We start from the raw sequence: 12,254 nt of genomic DNA, 5'->3' as shown, positions 1-12,254 counted from the left end.
CATATGGTAAGTTTAGTAGCCACTCAGGATAATATTTATGGGTCACTTTATACACCATTATGCACTGATCGAATTTCACTTTTTCTTTCATCTTTATCCACTTTAGTTCTTGTAACACAGGAGTAGCACGGTCGCGTCTTTTGTAGCCCCCAGCAGCAACTTTGGCAGCGAAGTTTTGCAGTTTTTGCACTCGCTGCATGAGGGTCTCATTGGTGTTGCCCCATATTTTTAGTCCGTAATTGATTAGACTTAACACTAGTGTCTTGACAACAATCACTCTGGTGTCCTTATCAAATATGTTCTTAATTCTGTTTATGAACATTATAACCCCTATTACTTTTTTGTTGAGTTGGTGTATGTGTGTGTCGAACGTCATGTACTTGTCAAAGTAAACACCCAATATTTTAACATGTTTGCTTATTGGTATATCACTTCCGTCAAAGTTGATGGTCATATCATCTGGTAAGCTCGATAACAGTTGCCGTGTGCCGATAAATATAAATTGGGTTTTGTTAGAATTCAACATAAGGCCACTTTTTAGGAAGTAAGTCTTGGCATTCGACAGTGTTACTTTAGCTCTGGTTATTAGAGAGAGAGATACCGACAGAGATAATGAGGTGTGAGCTTGACCGGCCAAGGGATAGAGGGGTCAGCTCAGGTGAGTCATGGGCTGGCAACGTGGAGAGAGGGAGTGTGTGTTTGTTTGTTTGGTAATGGAAGTATAGTATTTCCACGAGAAACTGGCGGGTGGGATAGTGGCGGCTGTGGGGTCAGCCCCGCCCCGCACACACTCAAAACCTCTCGCTTCCTCTCATATGTCAGCTATTTACTACCTTTAAATGAATTTAACTAAATAATTGGATAATCCAATAAGGTCATATAGTGTTAAGATTGTTTCGTTTTTAGGATAATAGCAAAGATTTTGTATAAATACTACGACACTTGACATGGTTGTATTCCAACGTTGTCACTGTGCTCAACCTGAGCCAGACCACTTCCCTCAAGGTCACGTACCAGGATGGAAGGCTCAGGGGGTGTCCCACCTCTCCCAGCTCTCCCTCTCCCTGCCTCTCCACGGAGGAGGAGGAAGAGGAGTAGAGAATGAAGGGAGATTTAGGCGGAGAACAAAATTAATTAAGAGGAGGTAGGGACTATGTAACTATGAAAGATTCTGGGAGTGGTTTCCTTTCCACAAGCTGATCTACTTAACCTCAATTTCTCATTTTTTTTATTTTATGGAATGTATGAAATAGTCCTCATAATTTTCATATATGTTGTCTTATAAGCAGAGAGAGAGAGAGAGAGAGAGAGAGAGAGAGAGAGAGAGAGAGAGAGAGAGAGAGAGAGAGAGAGAGAGAGAGAGAGAGAGAGAGAGAGAAAATTACATAGAATTACATAGAATTACATAAATAACCAGACCACACAGGCCTTAAGGCCCAAACTATAGGTGGTCTGTCCTAAACCTAAGTGAAAGTTGTTATGCGGCCACCATGACGTTGAAACTGACCTATAGTCCGCCCAAAATGTCGACTCCAGTCTGGTGGTGCCCCGAGAGGGGAATTCTCTTTGTGCGGCGTTGCCTGGTGTACTAGCAACAATTATTGTCTTATTGTTAGATTACTTCTAAATGAAACTTCATAATAATGCATTTATATAAATTTCTAATAAGGATGTACAGAGAGCTTTGAATATTGTTCTAGTGGAATGATAACAATGACTTTGTATAGATACCACAAAATGTGGCAGTCTGTTCTCCAATGTTGCCATTTTTGAGACTGGGTCAGGGGTACATTGACCGCGCTAATCCGCAGGTAAACGGAGAGGTCGATTCTCATGATAACCTGTAATGTGTATATTATAATGTACATGTGTATGTATGACTGTACGTGTGGCGACACCCGCTCGGTGTCGCACAACAGGATGTCTAACAACACGTCGTGCTTTTGGCCGTGGGAAGCTGTGATGAACTGACACTAGGATCAGCAAATGATGACTTTCACCAACAGTCATCAACCGAAACCCACTCCCTTCCGGACGAACTACAAGCAAATAAAACGGGCGAACAACGCGGAGAAGGGAGAGAAGACGGGTGACGGGCAAGCGAGTGGTGCTCTGCCGCCCCGCGCCCTGCAGTGGTGTGGCTGTCTCTGATTTCGTGCGTCTCGCTCACGCAAACTGTAAACCTTGTATACAACTGTTAATATAGTTAAAATACATTTGGTATTTGTATTAACCTGAGAGAGAGAACTAAAGAGAACTAAAGTGAACTTATAACGGCTACCGCTCGGCCACACATCACTTAACTAAAAGGCTATTTTGTTGTCTCACGACTTCTATCAACTGGAGAAAGCAGGCAACGGTATATCGGACCTGACGTGAGATAGCAGCTCGCGCCTTAAAATGATTAAATATTAACACATAACACAAACCACTTAAAGTTGGTAACAAGAAAGGCTTACAAAAGTGGTGGATAGCGTGGATACGAACTACTCCGAATTGTTATATATCTCTCTCTTAAACGTAGCTTCAGTGACAGTGTGTGGGGGCAGTGAACGGTATCGGACACAGCAAGCATACGCTGACATCAGCGCGCGGCTTTTCCTGCCCCAGTGAGTCGAGTCAGCACACAGCAGCGCCCGAGAGCACACCCGCCCTGCCCCGCACCTCCACAGTCCACACAGCCCGCGCGCCCCGCCTCGCACCTCCACACAACCAAGTTTCCTTGGAGGTGTTCAGGCATTTGTTTCTTCCTACGACACAACTCGTCGTAGGTGCACACTTATCTTCGCCAGGCAACTCGGACCTTTGAGGGTGACTGGTGGGCGTATATTGTCTGCCCGCCACTACCAGACGGGGGACGGCAGACCCTGCCACCCCTGCAGCCCTGCCCTTGCCACCGGCGAGGCGAAGGACGCGAGCGTGCTGAGTAGTGGGGCATCGAGTTGCTGTCTTCGAGGTTTTTAACACATTATAGCTGACACTCATTGATACGGTCTCAGTAATTACACCACTTGCAACATTATTTCAGGTGCATTACTATTATTATGTTCACATGTTTAGGCGTGTGGGGCCGTATCTAATCCATTAGATTTTTCAGCTGTTGATTTTTCTGGCGTGTGGATGTTTAATATTTTTCTTGAGTAACATTGTTACGCATTTTATGTATAATCATTCATTTTCTTTTCTCCTTTCTTTTGTGTATTTTATTGCACAGTGGAGATGTTTAATATTTTTCTTGAGTAACATGGTTACGCATTTCATGTATAATCATTCATTTTCTTTTCTCCTTTCTTTTGTGTGTTTTATTGCACAGTGGAGAAGTTTTGTCTTGCTAAGCCTCACTCATTATTCTTTTTCCTCTTTTATTATGCATTTTAAAAGCATCGGGGAGGAGTGAGCACATACTTAGCGGTGAATGATTATTACTTTACTTATTTTTGCAGCAATATTTTTTTTCTTTTACCATTTTACTCCTCATTTTACTAGTAACTCTTTTAATGGCAGAGAAACCTGACCCGAGGACTAAGAGAGGTGGGTAGAGAGAAAGAACAGTGCCGTCAAGGATGACGGTAACTGTTCTCATGTAAGGAGTGTAGCAGTCTTCAAAGGGTGCTTGCTCCTCCTACGCTGCATGTGCAACCAAGAGGTATTTACTTACCTTACCAATCCCACAATGGCTTCTGCCCCTAATCACCCACTAACAGCAACAGCAGTTAGGCCTTTCGCAGGGTAGCAAGGGAGGCAGATTATTCGGCCAGGGACTTCTTGTTTCAAAGTGAGATTGTCATGGACATTTCATTCGTGTCAAATCCGGGAGATTAAATATCTCTCAGCCGCTCGAAGGTCAATCCCGGGAACGGGCGCAGGGCCCTCATAAACAGGAGCGCGTTCACTGGACGGAAGGATTATGATGCGTTTCGGTCACTTTTTCTTGAAACATTTGGGGAAGATGGGCAACACAGCCTCGTAAAGGGTATAAATTTTGCTGTGGACACTGTGCAAACGAGTGGCCTTTTTAACAGTGGACGCCTATAGGCTATCTACTGTCTTTTTCATTTGATGTTTATTAATGCTCGAATTACTTTAATCAATTATGCTGGAATTATATATTTCAGTGAGATTTGTTACAACAGTGATTTCACAACTTGGTGACAGGATTTTCTTTTATAGTACTGTAGACCTGAAAAACGGAGTATTAGGCGTTAGTGGTGCTGACTGCCGATGCTTCTAAGGTTCTCCAGACTTGTCCTTGTTATCACATTGTAACTATTAGGAGACTCTACGGATAACATTACCTCTTTTCACACAACCTTATCTATTGTTGTAAGCCCCACCCGTCTCGAAGGCGTGCCGAGGGTAACGACACTGGCAATTAATTGTCACGCAACGGATGAGTGTTTCTCTGCGAGAGTTTTGTGTCCAGGTGTGACTCGAAGGTTCAGTTTGTAGCAGATCTTCTTCAAGGATTGTTCCTTTTTCTTTTTACTATTCCAAATAGCTCCATTACCATGTATCCTAATGACAGTTTAGTCAATTTAATTTTTCTAGGATGTATCATGTAAATAATTTTTCGAGCTATTATTTTGTTTTCTCGGAATAGTACTGAGCTTCCATGTCCACGACTCTAGCCCTGTTTACCTCGCCCTGTATGTACTTTGCCCATTCCTTGTTACTTCCATGATTATTTTTGTTATCATTGTCATTTCCCGATGTTGTATCGTTAGGCGGGCTCTGACTTGTATATGTTTTTTTTTAATGCAATAACAGGACCTCGTTTAACTAGTACACATTGTGCGATAATGGTGCCTTATAAGACTGGGTGAATAAACTACTAATTTTACTCTGTGGTTTAAATGATCAATAATTAATTCTACTTTGAGGTATTATGAACCTACATAATTAATTAAAAAGAGTGCCCATGAACGGCACGACACTGGGAAAACTTGAGATTAGACGCGACTGTGACGACAAGATTTTTGACCGAGTGAAAGCTTTTGATTTTAACGCCGCACATTTCATAGTCCTTTATATTTCTAGATCCAGCCTGCAGAATCTGGCACTTGTTTATATTAAAAGGCATTTCCCATTTTACTGACCAATCTGATATTTTACGCAAATCTTCTTGTAGGCTCCGCCTGTCACATTCTGTAAGTACCGCATTGACGATCGTCCGCAAATTTACTAATGAAATTATTAAGACCTAGGTCAATGTCGTTGATGTAAATGACAAAGAGAACGGGTCCCAGGACAGAGCCTTGGGGGACACCACTAGTGACTGGCATCCACTCAGAGGTCACTCCATTTATTGCAACTCTTTGCTTTATATTGCTTAGCCAGTGCTTAATCCATTCGTGAAGCCTAACCCCGATGCCTATTTCCTTGAATTTATGAAGCAACTTGTAGTGTGGAATTTTATCAAACGCCTTCTGGAAGTCCAAATAAATAATATCAAGTGATTTAGAAACATCATAGACTGCAAAAAGCTCTTTATAGGACGTTGATAGATTCGACAAACAAGATCTGTTGTTACGGAAACCATGTTGCGAGTCTAGGATTAGCGAATTACACTCTTGGTAGTTAACTACTTTATCTCGAATAATTGTCTCAAATAAATTACCAACCAACGGATATGTTGATTTTAAATTGAGCGGTATTTGTACTCACGCTCAAGTGTTCTACATTACTGTCCTTTAGTGTTTTATCAACGGGCTGTAAGTTACTTTTGACGTAAAGAGCCACTCCTCCACCTCTACGATTATCTCGGTCTCTATTGAAAAATATAAAGTTATTTAATTATATTCAGAAATTAAGTCATTAAGCGATGTCAATAAATGTTTCAGTTACGGCAATTACATCAAAGTCCTCTGCTTTAGTTAGGCACTGCAATTCATCGATCTTATTTCATAAGCTTCGAGCGTGAAAGCTAAGAACCCTTAAATTGTCTTTTGTTATAACTTGAGAAACGGAGTTGTTAGTTGTTTTACGATTTAGTGAAGTGGTGGCCGCATGACAACTATTTATATTTAAGTGGACGGGGTGTGAACGCGCGACGCGTTTTTTTGCTTTAAAGTCTCGAACAGCGCCGTGAAGCAGCCTCCCAAATCTTGCCTCTCCGACAACAGGCAAATGGAGTCCATCTTGTTGAAATAGACTCCTCATGCCATAAATTTGATCACAAAAGTTTACGTAGCCGACGTCCATTTCCCTGCAAAGAGTTTCAAGTCTGTTATTTAGGCTAAAGGCCTTACTGTAAAAGACCGAAGCAGCCGACATTCTGGGGAGAACACCTGAAATGATAACATTATTTGATTTAGTCTTGTACTGCTGGATAAGTTTACGGTACTTCTCCAGCAGTTCCTCAGACCGGACATTGCAGACATTGGTACCTGTGTGAATAACAAACAGTGAGTCATTACTAGCCCGGGGGGTAGATCTCAAGAGCAGCTGTTACATCGTCGATCCCAGCACCAGGATAGCAATAGTTCCGTCTTCGACGAGGAACTCTGCCGCAAAACTCAGCGACCTGCTGGCGAATCATGGAGTCACCCACCAGGAAGGTGCTCTCCTGCTCGTGCTCCTCCTCCAGAATGGCAAACCTATTGAAGCAATGAATTGGATAAATTGCTTGTCTGGCTGGTTTGGCTCCTCCCTTCACGACGGTGAAGCCATCATGGGCAGTGTCACCACCACCCTCTCGCTGCGTGGTGTTGTCCGCTGGTGTCGACGGTACTGCTGAAAGCCTGTTGGCGGTAGTGAGTGTTCTGAGTGCTAATCGGTTCACGGATAGAGAAAGTCAATATCCGTCAGGGTTACTTTATTCACAAAATCATACATAGGTCATTGACATGGACAAGACACATAAAAGAGGTGGTTGAGTGTATATGCGTGTGTATGAATGCTGTTAAGCGTGAATAACATTTACGTGTTGGTGTGTGTGGTAATCAACATGCAGAAGGTGTGTACAGCAGGACGAGGACAGACAGTAGAAGATAAACGAGTAACAAGAAGAGTTAACAATGAAGACGCGACACAACAGACAGGGAGACAGGGACAGCGACAATGAAAATACATAGACGGCACAGGAGATACAAAACGAAGGGAGACGAAAACATTGCACACGAATACACTTAACGAGTCTGTGCTGCAGCGCCACATTTACTTGGGTAACCGGGAAAGCAAAGCACACAGCTTTCAGCGGTGGCTGCTACAGATACTCCCCCCCAGTGACGAGAAAGGAGGAATGAAATCTTCCTGGTGCGAGGATGCTGTGGCACAGACGGTGTTGCGTTGCGGTGAGTAGCGTTGCACGGTGAGTTGAGCTGAGTTGAGTTGCGTTGCGCGGTGAGTTGCACTGAGTTGCGCTGAGTTGAGTTGCGTTGAGGTGCGCGGTGAGTTGCGCCGAGATGCATTGCGTTGCGTTGCGAGTTCAGCTACGGCGAGTCGAGGTGAGGTGATTAGCGCAGTGAGGACAGCTACGGTGAGTCGAGCTGAGGTGAGCTGCGCGGTGAGGACAGCTACGGTGAGTCGAGCTGAGGTGAGCTGCGCGGTGAGGACAGCTACGGTGAGTCGAGCTGAGGTGAGCTGCGCGGTGAGGACAGCTACGGTGAGTCGAGCTGAGGTGAGTAGCGCAGTGAGGACAGCTACGGTGAGTCGAGCTGGAGTGAGGTGCACGTTGCGTTCAGCTGCAGTGGGTCGAGCTGAGGAGATGAGCAGCGAGTTGAGCAGCTGAGGGGTTGAGCAGCGAAAGTGGGGCTGCGTAAGTTGGGCTGCGTAAGTTGGGCTTCGTAAGTTGGGCTGCGTGAGTTGGGCTGCGTAAGTTGGGCTGCGTAAGTTGGGCTGCGTGAGTTGGGTGGTTGGCCGTTTTAAAAATCCTGGAAGGCTTGAATCCGCACTCCAAAATCGCGAACCACGTAGACGGGTCCTGAGCAGAAGAGTGGTGCTCTGGAGGACACCGCTGTTGCAGAGGAAGAGTTGCATGTCGTCGACAGGTATGGTGAAGTCGAGCGGCGTGGAGATGGGCAAAAGGCACTGGCGTAAACGCGCCGGGGGCCACGGCAGTCCGAGAGAGCGTCGAGGGAACTGCGTGTGAAGGCGCTAGCTGCCAGCGGTCCAGGGACCACTGCAGGTTGAGGAGTGAGTGGCGCTAGCATGTGGCAGGGGTCGCGGCAGTCCGTGAGAGTAGAACGAACTGCGTGTACTATAGGCGCTGGCGCGTGCTAGGGGCCTCAGTGGCTCAGGGAGCGAACCAGTGTTCAAGAAGGCAGTGTAACACAACACTGCACGCTTAGAAGGTAACACTGTGACACTAACTGTTGGTGGGGACTTGCTGCACTGAGCTGTTGATAGACACTGCACTGTACACAAGGATCCACAGGTGTAGGATAATCCAAGAGGGCGGTGGTTAATCCAGGGGGCAGCTAGTATTCCCAGTGGGACGTCACACTGTGTTTGCGTGTCACTCTGAGTCTGTGTGGCGTGTGTTGGCGTGTACACTGAGTCTGGTGTGGCACTGTGTCTCAGTAATGTGTCGCACTGTGTTTGAGTGTTCACCGAGTCTGTGTAGTGTCACACGGTGTGCGTGTCTCAGTCGTCGTACCAATGGGAGGGCAGGGAGGAGGAAGGGTGGGGTGGGGTGGGGGGGAGCGCACAGAAGGTGCCTGTAGAAGGCGCTGAAGGTGCACTGAAGGTGCACTGAGGGTGCCTGGGGGAGGGGGGGCACAGAGAGTGCTGTGGAGGGCGTGGGAGAACCCTGAAGGTGGCTACTATGCCTAATGCGTAATGCTTCTCCTGGCCTGAGGCTCAATCTCACGGACCCCTTGTTGGAGGTGAGACTTTTTGCCCCGAGGAGAGGATAGACAAATAGCTCAGATGCTCTGACCTAGGTCCACCACTCTGGGAGAGAGTGCCCTTGAAACGACACCGGTTTATAAGCCACCTTAAACCAAAGCAACACTGCAGGGTCACCAGTTGTAAGTGCCGTTAGTGAGTGCTCTAAGCGCTAATTGGTTCACGGATAGAGAAATGCAATATCCGTCAGGGTTACTTTATTCACAAAAACATACATAGGTCATTGACATGGACAAGACACATAAAAGAGGTGATTGAGTGTATATGTGTGTATGAATGCTGTTAAGAACATAAGAACATAAGAACGCAGGAGTTGACCCACCTATTATCGCTGTCCATGAATTTATCTAGTCTATTTTAGATGTGACAATTGTATTGGCACTCACCACATGAACTGCTAAGCCTATTCAACTCATCCACCACCCTGTTAGTAAACCAATTTTTGCCTATGTCCCTGTTGAATCTGAATTTATCCAGTTTAAACCCGTTACTTCGTGTCCTACCCGGTTCTCTTACCAACAAAACCTTATGAATGTCTCCCTTATTAAAGCCCTTCATCCATTTATAAACCTCGATCATGTCTCCACACCCTTCGCCTTTCTAGAGAATGCAAGTTTAACTGTTTGAGTCTTTCCTCGTATGGCAAGTTTCTCAACCCCTGAATCATCTTAGTCATCCTCCTCTGCACCGATTCTAACATTTTGATATCTATTCTATAGTAGGGTGACCAGAACTGAACCGCATAGTCAAGATGAGGTCTAACTAATGCCAAATATAGTTTGAGAAATAAATCCCAGTACCCTATTAGCTCGATTTCTAGCTTGAATGCATTGTGCCCTTGGACGGAGATCAGAGCTCACTAAGACCCCTAAATCCAGACCTACTTATGAGAGTGTCATTTAAGCAATAGTTATGTGAGGATTGAACTCCATCTGCCATTTATCCTCATATAATCTGTTGAGTTCACCTTGGAATACTAGCGTCCTGATCCGACTCAATTACTCTACCGATCTTCGTATCATCTGCAAATTTACTAACATCACTACTAATTCCTGTGTCTAAGTCATTGATATAAATAATAAACAAAAGTGGACCTAATACCGAACCTTGTGGGACCCCACTCGTAACACATCCCCAGTCAGATCTTTTACCATTGATTTGCTTTGCTTCCCTATGCTAAAGCCACGCCTTGACCCAGTTCAAAACTTTACCCTCTACTCCGTGAGCCTGTAATTTAAGCAACAGTCGTTGGTGAGGAACTTTGTCAAACGCTTTACTAAAATCAAGATAGATTACATCATAATTTTCATCTCTGTCAACCGCCTCAAATACTTTATTGTAGAAGGACAAGAGATTGGTGAGGCATGACCTACCTTTTGTGAACCCATGCTGCGAGTCGTGAATTAAGCTATGTTTCTCTAAATGCTCCGAATGTTTCCTGGCTATTATGGACTCCAGCATCTTCCCTATAACCGATGTTAAGCTAATTGGGCGATAGTTTGAACAACTGACCTGTCCCCTTTTGAAAATCGGCGTCACATTAGGACATCTTAAAGATGTTGATTATATCACCTAGCTCCTTTAATACAAATATCCCGTCAGGACCTGGCGACTTGTTCTTCTGCTTATCTATCTCATCCTGAACTACTTGCCTGGTAATGATTATATCCCTCAATTTATCGCCATCCCGCCCTCGTACACCTGAACTCTTTCCGGTATAGTCGTTCGATCCTCCTGTGTGAATACTGAAAGGAAGTAGTCGTTCAACAATGTGCTCATATTTTCGTAATTTTCTACTAGCTCCCCTGTGTTTGTTTTCAGCGGTCCAATTTTCTCCCGTGTTTTTGTTCTATACATCTGAAAGAAGCCCTTAGGATTACTTTTCGCCTCATTTGCTACTTTGATCTCATAGTTCTTTTTGCTATCCTGGTGTTTTTCTTAACTAATCTAGATAGTTCGACGTGGCCCCCCTGATGTGTTTCCCCATTCTTTATTTTCTGATAAATTCCTTCTTTAACCCAATCTCGTGTTTTAGTCCACGAGTCATCCACTTAGGATCATTGTTTTCTTTTCTAAGTGTTCGCTGTGGTATATGCTGTTCTTGCCCTCTACTATTACTCTAACTAAATTATTACATTTCTACCTGGTTCTCCTGGCTCTCCAATCCGCAGTTCTGGCCCTCATGAATCCTAAATTATCCCAGTTTACCCCTTCAAGATGTCTTCAAGCCCCTCGTAGTTTGCTCTTCTAAAATCTGGCACTAACACTGGGTGGATCACGGGGTACCGCCCAGTCTAACCTAAAACGAACCGTTCTGTGATCACTATTTCCTCTCCGCCCACCTCCAACTCACGTAGCAAGTTCCCATTATTGGTTAGGACTAAGTCTAATATGTTATCTCCTCTGGTAGGCTAAACTACCTGCTTAAGGAAATTATCTTGTATAACTTCAAGAAAGTCCTCGGCTTCCAGGTCACCCACTAGATCTTCCCAGTCTATATTCCTATAATTAAAGTCCCCATTACGCAGACATTTCTACTCATACTCCCCTCCAATCTCCTGTAGTAATATACTCGTGTCCTGCCTGTTAAGGTTGGGTGGCCTGTATATAACTCCTAGAGTTAGTTTTTCCACCCAAACTGATTCTGAATCCATGTTAGTTTTGACTGAGTTGTTAACTAAACATTTAAGTGAGTCTTTAACATATAGCGCAACTCCACCTCCCTCTCTGCCCCTTCTGTCTTTGTGAAACATCTGATAACCCGTTATTTCAAATTCTGACCTAAAATTTCTATTAGCAAAGTCTATCCATGTCTCAGTGATCGCTATTATGTCAAAATTTTCTGAACAAGCTTCACCCCTTAGTAAGTCTATCTTGTTTCTGAGGCTCCTGCTGTTAGTATAGAAGATTCTTAGCCCGTCCTCTGTTACTCCTCTAGAATTACTTCTAAGCTGCCTGGTTATATTATGAGCTAGTTGTCCCCTCCCATTACTCCTCCCATTGCTCCCATTACTTCTCCCCCCCTCGCCTATACTAAAAAATCCCTCAGGTCTGAGAGAGCCTCAACACCCTTGAACGTCAAGTGTATCCCGTCACGGGCGTAGAGGGCGTCGTTGCCAAAGAAGAGGTCCCAATTGTCGACGAACAGCCACCCATTGCGCTCGCAGTGCTCAGCAAGTCTGCTGTTCACTGCTATCGCCCTGGACAGCCATCCATCGCCAACGCCCCTCCTTGGCAGGACGCCACACACTACTGGTGACCCACCAGCGTCACGTATCCTGCCTAACAATTCTCTAAAACGCCTGAGAAGGTCCTCGCTTGGCACGAGAAACGTCGTTTCCGCCACAGCTGAGAAAGACAATGGGGTTCGATCCTCGCTTGCCATACACGCCTCAATCCTGTCTGAT

Source organism: Eriocheir sinensis, chromosome 13 (genome assembly GCF_024679095.1).
Source record: "Eriocheir sinensis breed Jianghai 21 chromosome 13, ASM2467909v1, whole genome shotgun sequence".
In the NCBI taxonomy this organism is placed as follows: Eukaryota; Metazoa; Arthropoda; class Malacostraca; order Decapoda; family Varunidae; genus Eriocheir; species Eriocheir sinensis.
The sequence above is the reverse complement of the archived record's forward strand: the minus strand, read 5'-3'. Positions refer to the sequence as shown.